We start from the raw sequence: 14,311 nt of genomic DNA on the forward strand, positions 1-14,311 counted from the left end.
GAAATGTATTGTTTTACAGGGTCAGCCATAGTTGGACGCCACCACTTTAGCAAATTAGGGTTAAATGCCTTGCTCAAGGGCACAGAGAACAGATTTTTCACCTTGTCTGCTCAGGTATTCGAATCAGCAACCTTTTGGTTACTGGCCCAATGCTCTAACTGCTAGGCCTCAATAACTATAATGACAGTGTATTTTAAAAGTAGAAATGACAAGACTTCAATGTAATTACAATAACTAACATTTTTACTTGCATAATCACACATTTGCAGAATTAAACTCAGAACACAACAGATCTCAAACTGCTTTTTATTTAATCTTAAATAACAGTACATTTTAATATAATTTCTATCTTGCAGCCAGCTTTCGGTTGTACACTGACTGACTTTAAATACAAAAGGTGAGAAGGGAACAGCTGGGTGCAGAGATCTACAGTTATTTCATGGCAAGAAAAGAAAAAGGAATTTTATTTAATATTTCTGTATTGATTTTCTTTGTTGCCAACTCCAGGCCTAACGCACAAATACAGCACATTTTTGTACAGAATTTTGCAAAGAAAAAACAGAATGGGGGTAAAAATGCCACTACTGCTAAAGAAAGTGTTTACACAAGGAGGGGAACAGAAAATTCTGTCATTCAAATGCTGCAAGTTTTTTCTTTTTTATTATTAAAGGACAGAGAAAAACCTGTTTGTTACAAAATGTTTATTTTCTTTGTCCCTGGAATTTGTTTGCTACAGAAGGAATGAAAATGTATTTGTTCCATTTGTGTGTGCATATGTTTTAAATGTTTACATTACTTTTATCAAGGAATCCATCCCAATAATGGATATTGTAAGACCAGGTAACCATTTGTTATGCTGTGGTGTTTGCTTCTCTCAAGTGCATAGGATTGACATTTTAATTGAATTATGTATGCACAGAGTAGCCAAAAACAAGATAAATACCATTGTAATGATATATTTAACAGGTTATTTTCTTAAAGAAAAACATCAAAAGGACTTAGTTCTATATGCACCTCTTTTTAAGCAATTCTACAGCATGCGATTCTAAGAGTTAACCCACCCATGGCAGAAAGCCAAAATATTTTTTTATTTTATTTTTTAACTTAAAAAGCTTCATTATCATTATTTTCAAACATTGATTTATACAACATGTCATTCATAGAGTAGTCACTGCATTTCCAAGCACGGAATGGGCACCTCTGTTGAATGAAACCGGGGTAATAAGTAGAGGCCTCCCTACCCAACGAAATCACTTCTCCGGTCGCAACCACGGTCATCAAAAGGGTAACAAAACAGAAATAAAACGAAGAAAGTGAACCAATGGGTTAATCTTCATTTAATTATTCTACATTGTCGCCCAACAAAAGGTGAAGAGAATGGTTAAAATGTTGTTTGTTTTCATTTTGAAAATGAGCATTCATTATCATAAACAGAATATGCTTGGTTAGTTAACTTTTCTTGAAACATTATTCTATACATGCAAAGTTTAAATTTGTGCAAACAAACATTTGTGACTAAACAGAAAAAAATAAACAAATAGTGAAGTATCTTGGGACTAAATATACAGAATGGCCAGATCCTCCTGTTGGTGGCTCATGGACTCGACTCCCTGCTGAAGCTCAATTCTCTTGCCTTTTTTTCTGATGTGATTAAGATGACGATAATTTGTCATTTTTATTTCCAACCTACAAAACTTGACTCTAAACTATATCAAGACTGACAAAACAAAGCTCTCAATCCTCATTTTACCAACAGGTCACTGATCTAGTTCCCTGAACCAAAAATAAAGGTGGGGGAAAAATAAACATGACCAAAAAGCTATCAAGAGTTAAATCACCGATGTGTAGATTACCTTCACTCAAACCTGTGTATTGAAGATGGATTACACATTTGCATGGGGTGAATGTATTTTCTTATGACACAATATCAGAAAATGGTCCCAGGACGAATGCACAATTCTCTCCCCCATTCCATTCCACTGAAATTCCTCATCTTTTTAGTTGAGTGAAACAATTGTGCTCTTCTTTTAAATGAGAAGGAGATAATTTTTCCCTTGGTAGTTTTTGGGGGTTGGAGTCAGTTTCATGGTTTTGAGAAGATTGGATATGCAATAAAATTGAACATTTTGGAATAGTCTTCCACTCAACTTCGGAGTCCAGATGCCATCTGAAAAAAGGCGGGACACAAAGAAGAAAATGTGCATTATTGTTATTTGCAACAAATGTACCTCCTAAAAGTGCATAGTAATTGTAGACAATTAACCTCTTAAATTTCCAAACTTCGTCGTCAATGGTGAGCTACAATTCATTGTTGGCCAACTCCCATGTTCACCTCCAGGATGCAGCAGACACATTCAGACTACAATCGTGGCCAAAAGTTTTTAGGATTACACATATATTAATATTAGTCTGCAGCCTAAGGTTGTATGATGGCAATTGACATACTCCAGAATGTTATGAAGAGTGATCAGATGAATCGCAATTCATTGCAAAGTCCCTCTTTGCCATGCAAATGAACTGAACCCCCCCCCCCCCCAAAACAATCCACCACATTTCAGCCCTGCCACAAAAAAAAGACCAGCTGACATTCTTCCGAGAGCAACTTCTCCCAACCATCTAGGAACAGTTTGGTGGAGCCCGTTGCCATAAGGCAATAGTGATAACCAAGTGGTTCAGGGAACAAAACATTGATATTTTGGGTCCAGGGCCAGGAAACTCCCCAGACCTTAATACCATTGAAAACTTGTGATCAATCCACAAGGCAGGTGGACAAACAAAACCCTACAAATTCTGACAAACTCCAAGCATTGATTATGCAAGAATGGGCTGCCATCAGTAAGGATGTGGCCCAGCAGTTAATTGACAGCACGCCAGGGCGGATTGCAGAGGTCTTGAAAAAGAAGAGTCAACACTGCAAATATCGACTCTTTGCATCAACTTCATGTAATTGTCAATAAAAACCTTTGACACTTATGAAATGCTTGTAATTATACTTCAGTATTCCATAGTAACATCTGACAAAAATATCTAGACACTGAAGCAGCCAATATTGTGGAAATTAATATTTGTGTCATTCTCAAAACCTTTGGCCACGACTGTAGAGAACATAATATTCAGTTCTACTAAATATATACACTCCCCTCTGAAATACATTTGGCAAGGGTGATGAGATCAATCTATATCCTAGCTGAGAAACGATCAACTCCGCTTCTTGTATCGAGGCGGAGTTGAGTTTTGATAACTGGTCGTGGGATTTGCTAGCAATAACATTGAGTCACCATCAGTCGTTTCCTGTAAAAAAATGTCAATTCTGGAAACACAGTGCCTTCAGAAAGGAAACAACCTAAATTCAAAATGGATATCAATTTTTTTTCCTCTCACCCATCTACACACAATACCTTGACAGTGAAAATGTGTTTAGATATTTTGACAAATGTACTAAAATGTAATAAAGAAATCTAATTTATATAAGTATTCACACCCCGTTGCTATGACACTCCAAATTGAGCACAGGTGCATCCAATTTCCTTTGATCATCCTTGAGATATTGGGTGTCTACCTGGGGCTAGGGCTGTTGCGGTGACCGTATTACTGCCACAGCGGTGGTCACAAGTCATGAAGGCAGTCACGGTAATTAGGCTTCTCCAAGCTCTGGTGTTGCTCATGGTCATTAGTAATCTATTATCACTGACATGAATGCAAAAGTATTTGGAAATCTAATCAAACACTTGTGCAACATTTCAATAGGCTATGCAATTGCATGAGAAAACAGAATGATGGCCTCTACTAAAAATAGGGTCAGCTTTCTATAGGCTAGGCCTACTATAGCTCATCTTTTTAAAATTTTAATTAAGCACATTGCTTATATTTACAGGGGTATAGCCTATGGCATGAAAATAAACTACAGGGAAAGCATCCATTTGCTATTTAAGTGCACAGATGACATGTATTTGTCCCTCTGTCCCCGTTTTGATACAAGTGCATGATAATGGTCCATTCTAAATTAAAACAAATTTCACACATTATTTAGTATATGTAAAGACAATAATACATTTAAAAAAATTGTCTGATGGGTGACAATATAAGCTTATCACTTTTGAATGATGACCAGCATAAGAAACAATGCCTTTTTTGCAACTTTGAGTCCTAGTCGTAAAAATATGGAACTACCCAGACTCTGGCTCTGGCCATCTGACCAAACTGAGCAACCGGGCAAGAAGGACTGGTTAGGGATGTAGCCAAGAACCCAGTATGGGAGAGCGGCCAGACTGAAGCCACCCAGGAGAAAAAGGCAAATGACAGCACACCTGGAGTTTACAAAAAGGCCTGTGAAAGACTCATAAGCATAAGGCAAAATATGTGGGTTGATGACAAAAAATAAACGGTCCTTTTTGCAAAGCACTATGTCTAGAAAAAAAAATGGCACAGCGTATCACCCGTCTAAAACCAATCCTACCGCATGGTGGCAGCATCATGCTATGGGGATGCTTTTCAGCAGCAGGGACTGGGAGACTGGTAAGAACTGAGAGAACAATGAATGGAGACAAATACAGGCAAATCCTTGATGAGAACCTGCCTCAGAGTGCAACGGACCTTAGACTGAGGCAAAGATTTACATTCCAAGAGGACAAGCATACAGCCAAAGCAATGCGGGAATGGCTTCAGAACAAAAATGTTGAAGTCCTTTTTATATTATTTTACCTTTATTTAACTAGGCAAGTCAGTTAAAAACAAATTCTTATTTTCAATGACAGCCTAGGAACAGTGGGTTAACTGCCTGTTCAGGGGCAGAAAGACAGATTTGTACCTTGTCAGCTCAGGGGTTTGTACTTGCAACCTTCCGGTGACTAGTCCAACGCTCTAACCACTAGGCTACCCTGCCGCCCCAAGTCCTTGACTTGAATCCCATTGAAGACTGCTTTTCACCACCGCTCCCTTTGAACTTAAGAGTTTGATCAAATCTGCAAGGAAGAATGGGAGAAAATCCCCACATCCAGATGTGCAAAGCTGATAAACAGACACTCAAAAAAAAAGAAGCTGTAATCGCCACCAAAGGTGCTCTTACAAAGTCTTGAACACTTATGTAAATGAGATGTTTCTGTGTTTAATTTTCAAAATATTAGCAAACATTTCTAAAAACATGTTTTCACTTTGTTATTATGGGGTATTATGTGTGTATGATCTTTTAATGGCGTCAGACCGAGGCTCTGCATCTGTCATCGTGCTCCTGGACCTTAGTGCTGCTTTTGATACCGTCGACCACCACATTCTTTTGGAGAGATTGGAAGCCCAAATTGGTCTACACGGACAAGTTCTGGCCTGGTTTAGATCTTATCTGTCGGAAAGATATCAATTTGTCTCTGTGGATGGTTTGTCCTCTGACAAATCAACTGTACATTTCGGTGTTCCTCAAGGTTCCGTTTTAGGACCACTACTGTTTTCACTATATATTGTACCTCTTGGTGATAACATTATGTTTCCGAATGACAACTTTCACTGCTATGTGGATGACACAGCTGTACATTGATGAAACATGGTGAAGCCCCCAAATTGCCCTCCCTGGAAGCCTGTGTTTCAGACATAAGGAAGTGGTGACAAATATACTTTTAAAGTCAGACAAAACAGAGATGCTTGTTCTAGGTCCCAAGAAACAAAGAGATATTCTGTTGAATCTGACAATTAATCTTGGTGTACAGTCGTCTAAAATAAAAACTATGAAGGACCTCGGCGTTACTCTGTACCTTGATCTCTCTTTTGACAAACATATCAAGACTGTTTGAAGGACAGCTTTTTTCCAACTATGTAAAATTGCAAAAATCAGAAACTTTGTCCAAAAATTATGCAGAAAAATTAATACATGCTTTTGTCAGTTCTAGGTTAGACTACTGCAATGCTCTACTTTCCAGCTACCCGGATAAAGCACTAAATAAACTTCAGTTGGTGCTAAACACAGCTGCTAGAATGACTAGAACCAAAAAATGTGATCATATTACTCCAGCACTAGCCTCTACACTGGCTTTCCGTTTAGGCAAGGGCTGGTAAGGTTTTACTGCTAACCTACAAAGAATTACACGGGCTTGCTCCTACCCAGCTTTCCGATTTGGTCCTGCCGTACATACCTACACGTACGCTACGGTCACAAGACGCAGGCCTCCTTACCGTCCCTATAATTTCTAAGCAAACAGCTGGAGGCAGGGCTTTCTCCTATAGAGCTCCATTTTTATGGAATGGTCTGCCTACCCATGTGAGAGACGCAGACTCTGTCTCAACCTTTAAGTCTTCATTGACGACTCATCTCTTCAGTAGGTCATATGATTGAGTGTAGTCTGACCCAGGAGTGTGAAGGTGAACGGAAAGGCACTGGAGCAATGAACCGCCCTTGCTGTCTCTGCCTGGCCTGTTCCCCTCTCCACTGGGATTCTCTGCCTCTAACCCTATTACAGAGGCTGTCACTGGCTTACTGGTGCTCTTCCATGCTGTCCCTAGGAGGGGTGCGTCACTTGAGTGGGTGGAGTCACGTGATCTTCCTGTCCGGTTTGGCGCTCCCCCTTGGGTTGTGCCGTGGCAGAGATCTTTGTGGGCAATACTCGGCCTCGTCTCGTGATGGTAAATTGGTGGTTGAAGATATCCCTCTAGTGGTGTGGGGGCTGTGCTTTGGCAAAGTAGGTGGGGTTATATCCTGCCTGTTTGGCCCTGTCCGGGGGTATCGTCGGGCGGGGCCACAGTGTCTCCCGACCCCTCCTTTCTCAGCCTCCAGTATTTACACTGCAGTAGTTTATGTGTCAGGGGACTAGGGTCAGTCTTATATCTGGAGTATTTCTCCTGTCTTATCCGGTGTCCTGTGTGAATTTAAGTATGCTCTCTCTCTCGGAGGACCTGAACCCTAGGACCATGCCTCAGGACTACCTGGCATGATGACTCCTTGCTGTCCTCAGTCCACCTGGCCATGTTGCTGCTCCAGTTTCAACTGTTCTTCCTGCGGCTATGGAACCCTGACCTGTTCACCGGACGTGCTACCTGTCCCAGACCTGCTGTTTTCAACTCTCTAGGGACAGCAGGAGCGGTAGAGATACTCTGAATGATAGGTGATGAAAAGCCAACTGACATTTTCTCCTGAGGTGCTGACTTGTTGCACCCTTGACAACTACTGTGATTATTATTATTTGACCATGCTGATCATTTATGAACATTTGAACATGTTGGCCATGTTCTGTTATAATCTCCACCCGGCACAGCCAGAAGAGGACTGGCCACCCCTCATAGCCTGGTTCCTCTCTAGGTTTCTGGCCTTTCTAGGGAGTTTTCCTAGCAATCGTGCTTCTACACCTGCACTGCTTGCTGTTTTAGGCTGGGTTTCTGTACAGCACTTTGTGACATCAGCTGATGTAAGAAGGGCTTTATAAATACATTTGATTTGAATTTGATTTGTATATGTGTAAAATACAAATCTATCCCATTTGAATTCAGATTGTAACAAAATTTGGAATAAGTCAAGGGGTATGAATACTTTCTGAAAGCACTGTACCTATGTTTGTCTGGTACAACTGCTGTTCCTGTGTGTGGGTGCTGAAATCTATACTTATAATATTTTTTTAATCGAATACAACCACCAACTCATCTCAGGGCGAATGTGCAGACTTAAATCGGTCCGTTCTATCTGGGGTCCTTGGGACGTCCCTACTAGAAGAGGTCGACCGATTAAAAGTAGCACGGCCAACTAATTAGGGCCAATCTCAAGTTCATATAACAAATCGGTAATCAGCCTTTTTGGATGCCGATTATGGACGATTTCGTCGCAATCCACGGGGAGACTGCGTGGCAGGCTGACCACCCGTTAAGCGAGTGCAGCATCAAAATTACCTTGTGTATGCAAGGAGCCAAGGTAAGTTGCTAGCTAACATTAAACTTCTTATACAAAAACTATCAATCTTCACATAATCACTAGTTAACTACACATGGTTGATGATATTACTAGGTTAACTAGCTTGTTTTGCGTTGCATATAATCAATCAATTATTTAAACCAAATTGAACATGTTGAACATGTTTCATTAATTCATTTGAGACTAAATTTATATAAGTTAAAATAAGTGTTCATTGTTCATTCAGTATTGCTGTAATTGTGATTACAAAAATATATATAAAAAATTAATCAATCTTCCGATTAATTGGTATTGGCTTTTTTTTGTCCTCCAATAATCGGTATAGGCGTTGAAAAATCATAATCGGTCGGCCTCTAGTCCCTACCCTAAACCTTAACCCTTACCATGACAATTTTAAATTTAAATGGAATTGGGACGTCCTAAGGATCCCGGATGGCACGGACCCAATTGAATCTCAGCATACGGAGTAAAAGCAACCCAAATGAGGAAGACGTTGGTGGATGTATTGGGCTCCCGAGTGGCGCAGCGGTCTAAGGCACTGCATCTCAGTGCTAGAGGCGTCACTACAGACCCTGGTTCGATTCCAGGCTGTATCACAACCGGATAAGAATATCTTAACAGACTTGCCTGGTTAAATGGTTAAATATATATAGATATCACACACACATACATTCACTAAAAGCTTTTATTAAAAGTATGAAGGACCACAGTTGTACAGGACAAACAAACATAGGTACAGTAAGCGGTTATAGAATTGAAATTTTTACAAGAGTCAACTGATTGTGACTCAATGTTGTTGCTACCAAATCCCATGACCAGTTATCAAAACTCAACTTCGCCTCGATATAACAGAGCTGACAGTTCCTCAGCTATCTTCATCCAAGTTAAACTGGTAAATGGTTCCCTATAGAGAAACCCATTTTATCCATCAACTGACAGACTGCATTCTCAGACTGCATTCCCACTTTATGAAGTGCAACTACATGGCATCTTTACTTGTTGGTGTTACATGTGAATACAAAGTAACTCATTTGAAACCACAGGCTACTTTGTCCAGTTTACATTCAGTATATTTATAGTTTCATATAGCGTATCTGCATAGTGTTCAGCGGAGTAATTATCTCATTCTGGTTACTGACATAGCTGTACAGGAACTAGATGGCATTTATAGAGGAACTATAGGACATAATGAAACAACCAGGAGAAACAGAGCAAGTACAAATACATTAGTATTCAACTCAACCATGCATTCATGCCTTACTTTACGGTGTCTATGTTACTGTAAATCATAGAGATGTTTATATGCACTGAAGTAAGTCCCCCTCCAGATATTTTGGAACCTTTCCAGTTGAAAAATGATATCCAGAGTAGAACCACAGCAATATACACATATTACATTTAAAGGGATACTTGGCAATGAAGCCCTTTATTTACTTCACCTGAGTCAGATTAACTTGTGGATACAGTTATGTCTTTGCGTGCAGTTTGAAGGAAGTTGCTAACTAGCACCAGCTCAATTGTTAACTAATGTTAGCGCAGACTGGAAGTCCATGGATATCTGCTAGCATGCTAGCATATACCCATTAACTTCCAGTCATTGAGCTAATGCTAGTTAGCATTGGCTAGCAAAACTACTTCTAACTTCCTTCATACTGGACACCGAGACATACACTACATGACCAAATGTATGTGGACACCTTCGAGGAGTTGGTCCCCCCTTTGCTGCTATAACATCCTCCACTCTTCTGGGAAGTGTTTCCACTAGATGTTGGAGCATTGCTGCAGGGACTTGCATCTATTCAGCCACAAGAGCATTAGTGAGGCCGGGCACTGATTTTGGGCGATTAGGCCTGGCTCGCAGTCGGTGTTCCAATTCATCCCAAAGGTGTTCGATGGGGTTGAGGTCAGGGCTCTGTGCAGGCCAGTCAAGTTCTTCAACACCAATCTTGACAAAAAAAATGCACGGGGGCATTGTCATGCTGAAACAGGAAAGGGCCTTCCCACAAAGTTGGAAGCACAGAAATGTCAAAGAATGTCATTGTATGCTGTAGTGTTGATTTCTAGTCACTGGAACTTACGGGCCTAGCCCGAATCATAAAAAACAGCCCGAGAACATTATTCCTCATCCACCAAACTTTACAGTTGGCACTACGCAGATGGTGACGCGTGATTAATCACTCCAGAGAACGTGATTTCACTTCTCCAGAGTCCAATGGCGGTGAGCTTTACACCACTCCAGCCGACGCTTGGCATTGCGCATGGTGATCTTAGGCTTGTGGTGCGGCTGCTTGGCCATGGAAACCCATTTCATGAAGCTCCCGACAAACAGTTACAGTGCTGACGTTGCTTCCAGTGGCAGTTTGGAACTCGGTAGTGTGTTGCAACGGAGGACAGACGTTCTGTGAGCTTGTGTGGCCTACCACTTCGCGGCTGAGCCCTTGTTACTCCTAGTCATTTCCACTTCACAATAACAGCACCTACAGTTGACCAGGGAAGCTCTAGCAGGGCAGAAATTTGACATGCTGACTTGATGGAAAGGTGGCATCCTACAAAGGTGACACATTGAAAGTCACTGAGCTCTTCAGTATGGGCCATTTTGCCAATGTTTGTCTATGGAGATTGCATGGCTGTGTGCTTGGTTTTATACACCTGTCAGCAATGGGTGTGGCTGAAAGAGCAAATCCCACTAATTTGAAGGGGTGTCCACATACTTTCGTATATAGAGTGTACATGAAAAAATACAGAAGTATCCCTTTAAGCATCAATAAATAAGTGTGGAGCAAATCAGAAATTCATCTTAGAGTGCCATGGCATGTCGGGCACACTTGTGGTGGAAGGGCGGCTACGCTGTGCAGTTACCTTCAGACTCTAGTTCCAGATCTTGAGGAAGCTGTCCCAGGACCCTGTTGACACGGCCATGCCGTCATCAGTCACACCCAAGCAGCTGACACGGTTGTCATGTCCAGCCAGGACACCTAGGGACAGAGCAGGGTCAGCGGTTAGAAGTCAGGCCATGATATATCACAACACGCTTAGCCAACGCCACTCTATAAAAGATTCCATTAAAGACGTGGCTGTGTACCAGTTCTATTCTGTTGTACATCGGTAAACTCAGTTAATAGAAAATGTTGCTAGTACAAGTGTGTGTGTGTGTGGCAGACCCATCTCTTATCCAGACCACATATGTAATCAATAGAACTCAGCAATTCATGCCCCTGTGGGACCAGATCAACTGCTGGAGCAAGCAAAACAGCAGGGGCTATATCCACAAACCCTGCTGCTGTACAAACTAGCCTTCACGTGTACAATGGCTGTCATGGATTTAACAGTGAAAACTCCCTCTAGCCAATGCTTACATCAGTCCTATGCTTTTGAATCGATGACAGGAAGTCTAAGTGCTCAATTCTGGAAAAGGGTGGATAATTGGGAATTCTCCTGTTCAATCTGCTTTATATCTTGTCTAGTAATGCTGCATGTATGAAGTATCCCTGCTGTGCTTGAGGAACTAGCCTGGCTACAAAACTGATCAAATGCGTGGCTGCAGACGGTACCGCCGATGTGCTCAACTAAAGTAACCCTGCTGTCATCTGATACCCATTGAACCCCAGTAATTTCTGTACCACAAGAGACCACTAGGTGCTCTAAATCAATGTCCCCCAGGGACTCCCCACATCTAGTCCATTTCAACCCACCCCCCTCCACCAAGCCCTGGCTCCTCTAGCTACATTCCACCCTGTTCCACTACAGGGAGCTGTACAGGCCTACAGCGTTTTGGCTGATGACGTCAAATATATGTGTATAGCCTTCGCAATAACATCAGGAACCTAGCTTGACCACTGTACTGTACTCCACTGTACTGTCGTCATCATCATGGTGGCCTCAAAGTATGATTTTAAAAAATGTGTATTAAATTTATTTTACCTTTATTTAACTAGGCAAGTCAGTTAAGAACAAATTCTTATTTTCAATGACGGCCTAGGAACTGCCTTGTTCAGGGGCAGAACGACAGATTTGTACCTTGTCAGCTCGGGGGATTTGAACCTGCAACCTTTCGGTTACTAGTCCAACGCTCTAACCACTAGGCTTACGCTGCCGCCCCAATGATGAGGTGGCCCATAGATTTAGGGTCAGTTATTAACCATTAAGGTTTGGGAGTACTGTGCTCTGATCCTAGACCTGTGATTTGGGCGTAAAAAAAAAAAAACCCTCACACCCGCCCGCTGGTCACCTGCACGGTCGGCCTTTAGGCTATCCCACACGTTGCAGTTGAAGTCGTCGTAGCCGGCGAGCAGCAGGCGGCCGCTCTTGGAGAACGCCACTGAGGTGATGCCACAGATAATGTTGTCATGGGAGTAGACCATCAGCTCCTGGTCGGCGCGCAGGTCAAAGAGCCTGCAGGTTGCGTCGTCTGAGCCCGTGGCAAAGGCGTTACCATTGGGGAAGAACTGGGAGGGATGGGAAAGAGGGGAGAGATGGTATGAGGCTAGGTCCGATAAGATCTTCCTCATCACTCTACGTGCAGTGTATGTGTCAGTGTGTAATGAGCTAGTGCATAATGGTTGCCATGGCATTATCAAGGTGGGTGCTACACATTGGTAGTGACTTCACCCTTTCATAATGTAAAGTGCTTGGTATTGACCAAGTGACCATCCATACAAAATACACAAGGGACAATAGATACAGATGTAGCATGTCCACATTCACGCTTCTACACGTATCACAGAATCATCCCTTAAAGCATGCTAGTGTATATACAATGTCCATATTGAAGTCTATGTCTCATTGCAAAAGAAAACCGCTGACGTGGTAGGCTTTCTGCCGAAAAGCTAGTGACAAAAGATACTGACGCCGTAGGTTAGAGTGTGCGGCTCCATTTTGAATGGAAGTGTAGCTACACAGGTTGACCGGTGGTCTGATCGTGTGATTGGCTTACGCAGATGGCATTAATGTCCGACTCGTGCCCGGTGAAGGTTTGTCGGCACATTCCTTCTCTGACGTCCCAGAGCTTGGCGGAAGCGTCGCACGCCCCCGGACACAAACAGCTGCGTGTCGGGCGCAAGCGACAGGCTCATGACATCGCCGGTGTGGCCGGCGAACGTGGTCGTCTGCATGCCCGTCTCAATGTCCCAGAGAGCACTGGGGGAAGGAGAGGCAGAAAAAAAAAAAAAGTTTGAGGCGTTTGGAGTGACTGTTTTCCGCCATACTCTTGGGATGCATTCAGATATTCGCCGTTGCGTTTAACCTCAATTTTAACAAACAGTGTAGAGGTGGCATATCCACTCAGTGAACATGGGAAGGGGGAGGCAGGCAGGCACAGTTCCCCCACTCACCATGTGGTATCTCCAGAGCTGGTGACGATCTTGGTGTCATCCACGAAGCGACAGCAGGACAGGTAACCTGGAGGCCACAGCAGAATTAAGTCAGTCATCAGACATGATTTGATTTGAGACAGTCAGCACTGAGAAGCAGTCACAAAACAGGGGAAATGATCTAAAGATACAAGGAGGAACTACATTACAGGCCTTGACCCAGTATGTACATTATATTAGCCTTACCACCAAAATGGTACAATATAAATGAAGACTATAGGAAATGAACGTGTGCAAGTACAACAGAACCCACTCAATAACACAAACAACTTTTCACAGTGAGCTGACAGACATGGGTCCTGTCATGTGAGACTAAAATCAGTGGTATTGAAAGCATTCAAGACTTCCAAGGCACTGGTTAATAAAAAAAAAATAGTGTGCATAAACAATACCTGTCTTGTAAAGTGGTGGTTAACCATGGTCTATCATGTGTCACAGGTGCGCTAGCTGTGTGCGTTTGCATGTACAGCGCCTTTAGAAAATACTCACACCCCTCGACTTTTACCACAGTGTTGTTCGAGCCCGAATTTAAAATGGATTATATTTAGATATTTGTTGTCCCTGGCCTACCCCATAATGTCAAAGTGGAATTATGTTTGTCAACATTTTTACAAATCAATTAAAAATGAAAACGCTGAAATGTTTTGAGTCAATCAGTATTCAATCCCTTTGTCAAGGTAAGTCTAAATACAGTGTATTCGGAAAGCATTCAGACCCCTTCAACAACTTGGAGTCCACCTGTGGTAAATTCAATTGATTGGACATGATCTAGAAAGGCACACACGTGTCTATTTAAGGCCCCACAGTTGACAGTGCACGTCAGAGGAAAAACCAAGCCATGAGGTCGAAGGAATTGTCCGTAGAGCTCCGAGACAGGATATTGCCGAGGCACAGATCTGAGGGAGGGTACTAAAATATTTATGCAGTATTTAAGGTCCAAGAAAACAGTGGAATCGATCATTCTTAAATGGAAGAAGTTTGGAACAACCAAGACTCTTCCTAGAGCTGGCTGCCCAGCAAAACTGAGCAATAGGGGGAGAAGGGCATTGGTCACAGAGGG

General features: G+C 42.2%; 1 pseudogene across 1 annotated transcript in view; it reads right to left on the bottom strand.

Annotated features, from left to right (window-relative positions):
- Positions 1 to 290: 290 nt before the first annotated feature.
- The window catches only part of LOC124045835, a 28,372-nt pseudogene continuing 14,351 nt past the window's right edge, over positions 291 to 14,311 (bottom strand). The window contains exons 7-11 of the transcript XR_006840911.1: positions 13,213 to 13,279; positions 12,816 to 13,018; positions 12,111 to 12,327; positions 10,742 to 10,857; positions 291 to 2,167 (exon numbers count right to left, since the gene is read on the bottom strand). The product of XR_006840911.1 is annotated as a guanine nucleotide-binding protein G(I)/G(S)/G(T) subunit beta-1-like (transcript). The remainder of the gene's footprint in view (positions 2,168 to 10,741; positions 10,858 to 12,110; positions 12,328 to 12,815; positions 13,019 to 13,212; positions 13,280 to 14,311) is intronic.

The sequence above is a fragment of the Oncorhynchus gorbuscha genome, linkage group LG10 (assembly GCF_021184085.1).
Source record: "Oncorhynchus gorbuscha isolate QuinsamMale2020 ecotype Even-year linkage group LG10, OgorEven_v1.0, whole genome shotgun sequence".
Lineage (NCBI taxonomy): Eukaryota > Metazoa > Chordata > Actinopteri > Salmoniformes > Salmonidae > Oncorhynchus > Oncorhynchus gorbuscha.